Raw genomic sequence first — 8,744 nt, forward strand, 5'->3', positions numbered from 1 at the left:
TAACAGAATATATCTCGTTTTTGCCATTCCATTTAATGTACCGTTTTCTTTCACGAACAGGAACTATACCTAATATCTACAAAAAAAAGCCTAACCGAACACGTCTCGTCTTTCAACATTCCGTCCAATGTACCACTTTCGTTCACGAACAGGAATTGTAGTATTTATCTACGAAGAAAAGCCTAAAATGACATATCTCGGCTTCCGGCATTATATCCAATGTACTGTTTTTGTTCCCAAACAAGGAGTCTACCATAGAAACGAGAATGATCAATTTACGTAATGAGCGTCAGTTTCCCTGCATAACTAAAACTCGCCGTGCAGAAGGGCCTCTATGTGCTTGTCACAACTTCCCCGCCCTTTAAACGTGTCTAAAAACGCACAAAACTTGCATTTATATCGAACTTTATCACTTCACGAAAGCACACCACTACGCGAAGCGCAGCCCGCAACGCGCAGAGCGCCGATGATGACAGCCCTAGCATCACGCCAATCAAGGTAATCGGACTAGCTCCAGCGCTGCAGGTTGGAAAACGCTACGAGTGCCGCTTGCTCCGGCATCAAGTCTTCGATCGCTGTTTTCCTAAGGTGCGAATAAATTCAATCGACCTTTACATGAGACCACAGTCTGCATGTGCACCTCTCATGCATGTGCATCTCCTTTCTGCAGAACCACAGCTTCCATAGGGCTCCGAAGAATCACCCTTTTTGACTCTTTCTGACGGCCAGCACCAGCATCTTGGATACCACCCGGTACAGGAAGTTAAGGGAGATAATCAGAGTGATAAAAATAATACCTGGAGAAGCGGATCAAGTGGCACAAAAGACAAACACAAATCTCCAAACACAGCTTACTGACTGGTGCGCCACCGGAAAAATCCTCCTCGTCTGGGTATCAAACATAGGACTTCTTCATTTCCAGTGGAGCGCCCTAACAACTGAGTCAACCAGGGGTTATACGTCAGTAGAGCAAACAGGTTTTATCAGTTGCCACCAGTTTAACAGCGACAAGGGTGAAAGGCTTGCATTTTAAAGTTATTATTATAATGCAATTAAATGCAAAGGTGTGAGCGAGCTGGACAAGAGTAACGAAATTAATTCCTGGAGAAGGGAAACAAGAGGAGCAAAGGACAAACACTAAGTTAATTCACTGGTGCGCGATTAAAAAGATGCGTCTGGGGGTCCAGGTATGGAGCCCGGGACCTCTTCTTTCACCCTTGTCGGTGTTAGACTGGTGGCAGCTGATAAAACCTGTTTGCTCTACTGACGTCTAGCCCCTGTTAGAGCAGTTGGTAGACCGCTCCACTGGAAATGGATAGGCCCCGGGTTCGATACCCGGGTGTTTCGGTCGCGCACCAGTCACTTAGCTGTGTTTGGAGATTTGTGTTTGTTTTTCGCCCCTTGTTTTTTCTTTTCTCCAGGGATTATTTTCATAATTCCTGTCCAGCTCGCTTGCACCTTTTCACCTTTGATCAGAGTGAGTGTTTTGGGGATGCCAGCGCATTTTTCCCTACATTTGAAGCTCTGACGCGCCACCATGCCGGACGCCGTTCTTAGCCAAACAGGCTACCGGAGGGGCCCATTAACAGTTCCAGAGTAATTTGTTGTTTTTTCAGTTTTTCGCCGGGTAGGTGGGGGGGGGGGGGGGGAGGGGGGGACGGGGAGAGACCTCAGATCTCTCAAACAATTCCGAAGATTGAGCAGCAGCCATTGATAATTGACTTCTTTTTCTGAAATGTGCAGTGCGCAGGCGCGCAATACCCGACGCCTCTGGGTTGGAGATTGCGTGAAAACCAAAACAGATTCGCAGTCGATTATGTTGTGCCCCAGCCTTGTTTACCCAATTCGGGGGGAAGAGCTTTTTCCGTTTTCCGTCTGCCATTTTTTCTTAAAGCAAGCCGTTAAATAAGTGAAGCCTCCTCAAATGTTGGCACGAGGAAATACATGCCAGTATGTTAGTGGAAAGAAGAGGACAAATACACTTTTGATCGCAAGGAAGGAACGAATAGCTACAACAATCATTGTGTCGTCACTGCGTGAGCATATCTGCTTCAGTTGAATACTTTGCCGTTTGACGTTAAATGGATTTTGCTTGTACATACGGTGTCAGCTATCACGTTCTATCGGAGAAGTCTGTGTTTTTTGGTTGTTCTTTTTTAAGTGTGAGTCTACTCTCTTAGATTTGTGGCGCAGTACCATGGGCTTCGTTTAAAGATACATTGGGGTTCTCGGAGGGGTTCCCACACTTTTGGGGATGACGACTCACTCGTCCGCCTCAAACGCAAACCAGATTTGCTCGTGCCGAAGATCGATGTGACATAAAATTCTGGAAATGCTACTGATATCCAAATGCCGGGATCAAATGAGTAGTAGAGGGGCATTCGCACGTGTGTTGTTAGTAAGGGCGGAAAGCTCGCACAAAAGGCGGAGCTTCGAGTCTCAGCTTAAAAGGAAATTGACTCCCGCCCTCCCCCTCCCCCCCTTTTTTAATATTCTTTTTCAGGGTATTTAATATGGTGTCAGAAGACCACCCGAAAAATATTCTGCTACAGCGTCACGTATACTTTTAATTAAATCAAAATACACAGCTGCTCGAAACCAAAGCAGAAACAGCACAGGGGAGGAAGAAGAAATATAAAGGAGGAGGAAGTTACCGAAAGTCACGTGGCGGTGCAAATTTGTTTTTAATCAACGTATTTGCAGTTCTTTAGAAGCCACAAAAATGGGTGTAATATGTTTTGTATATTTTCAGCATTGAGTGCGCGCCTTCGATGTCCCATGACTTTGATTCTTTGGTGGTGTCTAAACCAGAGGAAACGGCTCCTGACTACGGAAGAGAGTGAGCGCGACTCAAACCGGCCAGTTCTCGATCGGCGGTTTTCGGGTTGAAAGAAAGCTGATTTCGAGCCACAAATTGTGTTCTGGGTAGCTTGGCTCTCACATATCATGTACAAATAAAAACATTGGCAAGCATAAATACCCTGGTAATGTCCCTTTAAGGGTGAACAGAGTGTAGCCACTCAACTCAAGAGGTGGGGTAGTAAGCTCAGCGAGCGCTCACAGCTGTCTCAATTTGAGGCAATAGACAGTTTTAGTATAGCGTTGCTGGATCTTACGTACGCAATACGCAATATTATAGCCTACGCTAAAAATGACCTGCTCGGACCGAATTTTGTTGTGCGTTACGTTTTCGAGTGATTTGCTCGAAAACGTCTTGGTTAAATTTGCTAGAGCCGTAGAATTCCGCGTGCTTATAGCGCAACCATGCTCCTGGAAAGAAATATTGAAAAAAAAAAGTGTCCAATCATTTTATTTCAGATTAAACCATGCCACAGCTGCCTCGTCAAGCGCGCTTTGCTGCGGGGTACAGAAGCTACCAGTACGAGTGCGTAGCCAAATTCGAACACGGAGCCTTCCTCAGTCGTCCCGTGGAAACGACACCTTTTATCAATGCTATCGCGGAATGAAATTCTTGACCCTGATGTCCAGTGCATAGCGAGAACTTCGGCGATTTCTTTTAGAGTCGCTCGTCCGTCGGCGATGAACTGTGGGAATAGGCTTAGCGTTGAGCAGATCGCAGCGTCGACGCACACTGCGGGCGGCGAACATTTCCACTGTGCACTCCCTCTGCTGCAGGGCGATCTAATTCGACCGCGGTAGGTCCCAGAGAGAATCGCCGAGCTGAACACCACGCAATTTCACGTAACGCAGAACTTCGAAAACACCACGTCGCCCTTGCTGCGCCAGTCAAGGCAACCGCCATCTTGAAACTGGCGCTTTCGTTGGGTCTGAGATCTCTCGAGAGCGTCCCGCAAGGCCCGATAACCAGCAACGCAAAATCCCCAGCGTTGCGTGCGTACGCAATACGCTAGCCCTTCTACTGCGTTCTGCGCATGCGCACTCACGACCCGCAATCTCCTTGAGTACGCAAAGCTATGGCGTACGGTCCACAAAAACTGTCTAATGGCATGAGGGGTAGGCCACTGAAGCATAGGTTGTATAAAGCGGATGGCCAGGGCGGCTCGCACTGCATTTGCTGCGCGCGGGCGTTGTCATCGCCGTCGTCGTCGATTCGGAATTGCTTTTTTTTTCTGAATAAGTGGTAGAAAACACAGAGGAAAGATCTGAGTGGGAATCACCTTGCGCTGCCAAACCGCCAAGAGAAACATGCTCATCAAATGCCCTCGGAAAGCTCGGATCCTCCAGACCATGTTACCACAGTGCCGCCACCAATATCCAAAGCCTTTCCACGCTCGCCGCTTCAAAGCAAAGCTTGGCACGCGTAGATGCCTTATCTCACCAGTTCTCCAGCATTTCACTCTCACTCAATATCTGACCCACATATCCCGATAAGTGAAAGTGCATAGTTGGAAAAAAGTGGATTTGGTCATGCAAAACGAAAAAAAAAAAACTCTTTAAAGAGCGATCTGCAAACGAGGTTCGTTTACAACGTACAAGGAGCCGGGTCTGTTTAGGTAGCACAAAATCTCTAACCCAGGTGTCGCGATAGGCTGCAGCAGATAGTTATAAAAAGGTAGATTCACAGATATAAACGAATTATATTGAGAGGCTCTTCCATTAAAATTAATGTAGTTGGGATTAAATTGGCGATACCTTGTACTACTTTCCTGTACGCCTTGATGACGTTGATGGTCACTTGAATTAAATTAGAGTACAGCTGGATTAAATTACACGACGTTCGGATTAAAAAAAAACAAAGCAAAAGCTGGCACTCGAATTATAATGAGCGAAAAAACCTTGAAACGAAATACCACTGTTAGTATACCTAAAGCTCGTGTTTGGAGATGCTCTTCTACGTCCCCTAGAAAAAAAATATAAAGAAAACAAAACGTCGCAAGAAACACAGCATTATTGTTGCTGTATCAAGTACTTTACAGCATTACTTAACAGCGAGTTGACAATTTGAGGCAATTAAACCCTCGTCCATGCTATAAAACTAACTGGTGGTTTTAGGGAATTGAAAAAGCGAAACAGGGATTTCTTTTAACTATTTAGGGAAATAGTTAATCTTATCGTAATATATGCAGTGCAACGAATTAAAAGGAAATATAAGCTCCTGCTACGAATGCTTTTTTTACTGCTTCAAAATGAACCATTGGTTGATATAAAGAATGTTTGAAACGATTAAATTGAATGACATCACTTTGCTTGGAATTAATGGTAAAAATATAATATGCACTCGGGCTGTCTAACTTAAAGCAATGTGTGAGTTATGATGTATACTGCCGCGCGCCAAGTAGGCAGCGCGGCCGTAGCCTAATGGTTATCGCGCTTGCCTCCCACGCGAGGGGCCAGGGTTCGATTCCTGGCCGCGACTATGCATTTTTGTTAACGCTGTAATGTGATGTTCTGGTGAAATCGAGAACCGTCTAGCTGATTCGAGGTTAGAATGTTCCACGCGCCGAACCTTCTACGCCGAAAGATCCAGAAACCCACGAGGGTACATAAGGGATTCCGCAAGGCGAGCGGAGTCAGTTTCGCACCAGCGTTCGACTCTGCTGCTACGCCGACTTCGACGCCCGCGACGCTCTATTATTATCTTTTGTACTCGTTTATTTTTGGCACAAGTTCGCCACATTAAACGTTTATTTCTTTCTGTTTATTTCCTGTTTTTTTTTTTGTCACCACCCGTGGCATTTTGGTGGAGGTGCGGGGTACCGCATGCCCCTGCCGCGTACCCCTCCGAGGGCCCGCAGTGCAAGTCCGACGCCTAGCCCACGAAGAACCGACGAAAGCACTTCCGAGATCCGGTTCAGTCGTCGCACCCAAGGTCTACACCCGGAATTCGGACCTCTACCGCCCAAGACTAAGCAGCCAACGAGGCCAACGATGGACAGCCAGTCGTCCCAGAACCCGTCCACCGCTAGCGTCGTATACCTGCCCGTCGCCCCACGCAACCCGACGCCGTTCCATGGTGAGGCCCATGAGGATATGGAGGATTGGCTACAGCATTACGAACGAGTGGCCCGCCATAACCAGTGGACACCAGAGCAGTGCCTTCAGAACGTTTATTTCGCTCTGGAAGGCACGGCGCGCACCTGGTTCGAGAACCACGAAGCGTCGATTTCTACGTGGGAAGAGTTCCAGGCCGAGCTGCGACGCACCTTTGCCAACCAGCACCGACGACAGCGTGCTGAAGAACTCCTCCAAGCAAGACACCAAGGACCAAACGAGAGCGTCACAAGCTTCGTCGAAGACGTTCTCCGCCTCATGAACCGCGCCGACCCAAACGCTCCCGAAGAGAAAACGTTGCGGGTCCTAATGCGCGGCGTCAAAGAAAACATCTTCGGGGGCCTCGTGCGGAGCCCGCCTACGACTGTCCAGCGTTTCATTACTGAGGCCACCAACATCGAACGTGCCCTTCACGCACGGGCCTCACACTACCAGAGACTTCCCGGCTTCGCTGCCCTCTCGCCGTCCAGCTGCAGCATCCCGGACATCCGCGACATCATCCGGGACGTCGTCCGGGAAGAACTCAGGAAGCTGCTGCCTGCTGCCAACCAGCCGGCTTCGCTGTCGATAGCCGAAGTGGTGCGCGAAGAAGTTCAGCGCGCAATTCAACCGGAGACTCCAGCCAGCGTGGCCGCAGCCGATGAGCCGGCGCTGACCTACGCCGCAGTGGCCCGAGGACCGTCGCCAACTGCTCAACACTACCCGGTGGCGCCACGACGAGACCAATCAACGCAGGCGTACCCCCGACGCAACGACGAAGTACGTCAGTACGACCGCCGAGAACAGCAGGCGCCAAGGAAAACCGACGTGTGGAGGACAGCGGATCGACGACCCAACTGCTACCACTGCGGGGAGGCCGACCATATCTACCGTCGTTGTCCCTACCGGCAAATGGGCCTGCGTGGGTTCCACCCGAACGACCCACGCCCGAGGTACAGCGAACGCCCTCGCGACATCGAGGAGTACCTCCGACGTTCGCCCTCCCCAGTGTCGTCTCTCCGCCGTGAAGCCCGCTCCCCATCGCCACGACGTTCAGCCTCCCCAGCGCCACGATCCCGCCGAGAGAGCCTGTCTCCCCTGCGTCGTCGGGAAAACTGAGTGCGGCAACGCCTGGAGGTGACGTTGCCGAAAACGACGGAAGCAAACAGCCTCCAAGAACGCCGGAGCGCTCCCACTCTCTCGACGCCCCGCATTGCACCGACGCGCCTGCAACGGTGTCCAACAACCTAAACGTTGTTATTGATGGCCAAAACGCATCGGCACTCGTTGACACCGGGGCAGACTACTCAGTATTGAGTGGGAGGCTCTCTCGCCACCTTCGAAAAGTCACGACGCCGTGGGATGGACCGCAGATACGAACCGCCGGAGGACACCTCATCACGCCTGTCGGAAGGTGCACCGCTCGCGTCGAAATTCACGGCGAGACGTGTCCTGTGAAATTCGTCATTCTACAAGACTGTTCCAGAGACGTCATTCTCGGCATGGACTTTTTGTGTGAATACGGCGCCGTCATCGACCTTGGAGAAAACAGATTGACGCTGCGGACACCATTTCCGCCTTCAGAGAAACTCCAAACTGCGTCAGCCGCCGTCCGAGTCGCTGCCGACCACGTGAATCTACCGCCGCGATCAAGTGTTGTCGTACCCGTCGTGACCGATGCAGCTACCCGTAGCGAAGTTCTTCTGGAAGGTAACCTCCAGTTGCTCCTGGGAAGAGGAATAGGCGTCGCACGAGGAGTAGCTGAACTTCAGGATGGCCGCACTGTGGTCCTCGTGACGAACTTCCGGAATGAAACGCAACACCTCACAAAAGGTGCAGCCGTTCGCCACGTCGAGGATCTCCGAAACTACGCCGAAATCGCTGCCATTACTGATGAATCCTCGCCACCTCAGCAAGACGGTACGTCGCCAGCGCAACTCGACATCGACCCTAAGCTTCCGGACCCGAAACGACGGCAGCTGATTAACCTCCTCGCCGAATACCGTGACTGCTTTGCGACGTCGTCGAAGGGACGCCAAACAGCCGTTGCGAAGCACCGCATCATTACCGAGGACGACGCGCGCCCTGTGCATCGATATCCGTACAGAGTCTCCGTTAAAGAAAGGGAGGTGATCCAGGAGCAAGTTCAAGAGATCCTGAACGACGACATAATCCAGCCATCAAGCAGTCCGTGGGCCTCTCCAGTCGTGCTGGTTAAGAAGAAGGACGGAACTCTTCGGTTTTGCGTGGACTACCGGCAGCTCAACACGGTTACGAAGAAAGACGTCTACCCACTCCCCCGCATCGACGACACTCTAGACCGGCTGCGCCACTCTCGATACTTCTCATCGATGGACCTGAAGAGCGGCTACTGGCAGATCGAAGTCGACGAACGGGACCGAGAGAAGACAGCTTTCGTCACGCCGGATGGGCTGTACGAGTTCAAGGTAATGCCCTTCAGACTATGTACGGCGCCAGCAACTTTCCAGCGTGTTATGGACACCGTACTGGCAGGACTGAAGTGGCAGAGCTGTCTGGTCTACCTCGATGACGTCGTGGTATTTTCTAGCGACTTCGACGAGCACTTGCGACGACTCCGAGCTGTTCTTCAAGCCATACGGACCGCTGGACTCACCCTCGAGCCTTCAAAGTGTCGTTTCGCCTATGACGAACTGAAGTTTCTAGGTCACGTGGTTAGCAACGAAGGCGTGCGCCCAGACCCTGAGAAGACTCGCGCCGTCGCGTCATTTCCAGCGCCGACAGACAAAAAGGCCGAGCGAAGATTCCTTGGA

Source organism: Ixodes scapularis, unplaced genomic scaffold (genome assembly GCF_016920785.2).
Source record: "Ixodes scapularis isolate PalLabHiFi unplaced genomic scaffold, ASM1692078v2 PGA_scaffold3__209_contigs__length_174095766, whole genome shotgun sequence".
NCBI lineage: Eukaryota > Metazoa > Arthropoda > Arachnida > Ixodida > Ixodidae > Ixodes > Ixodes scapularis.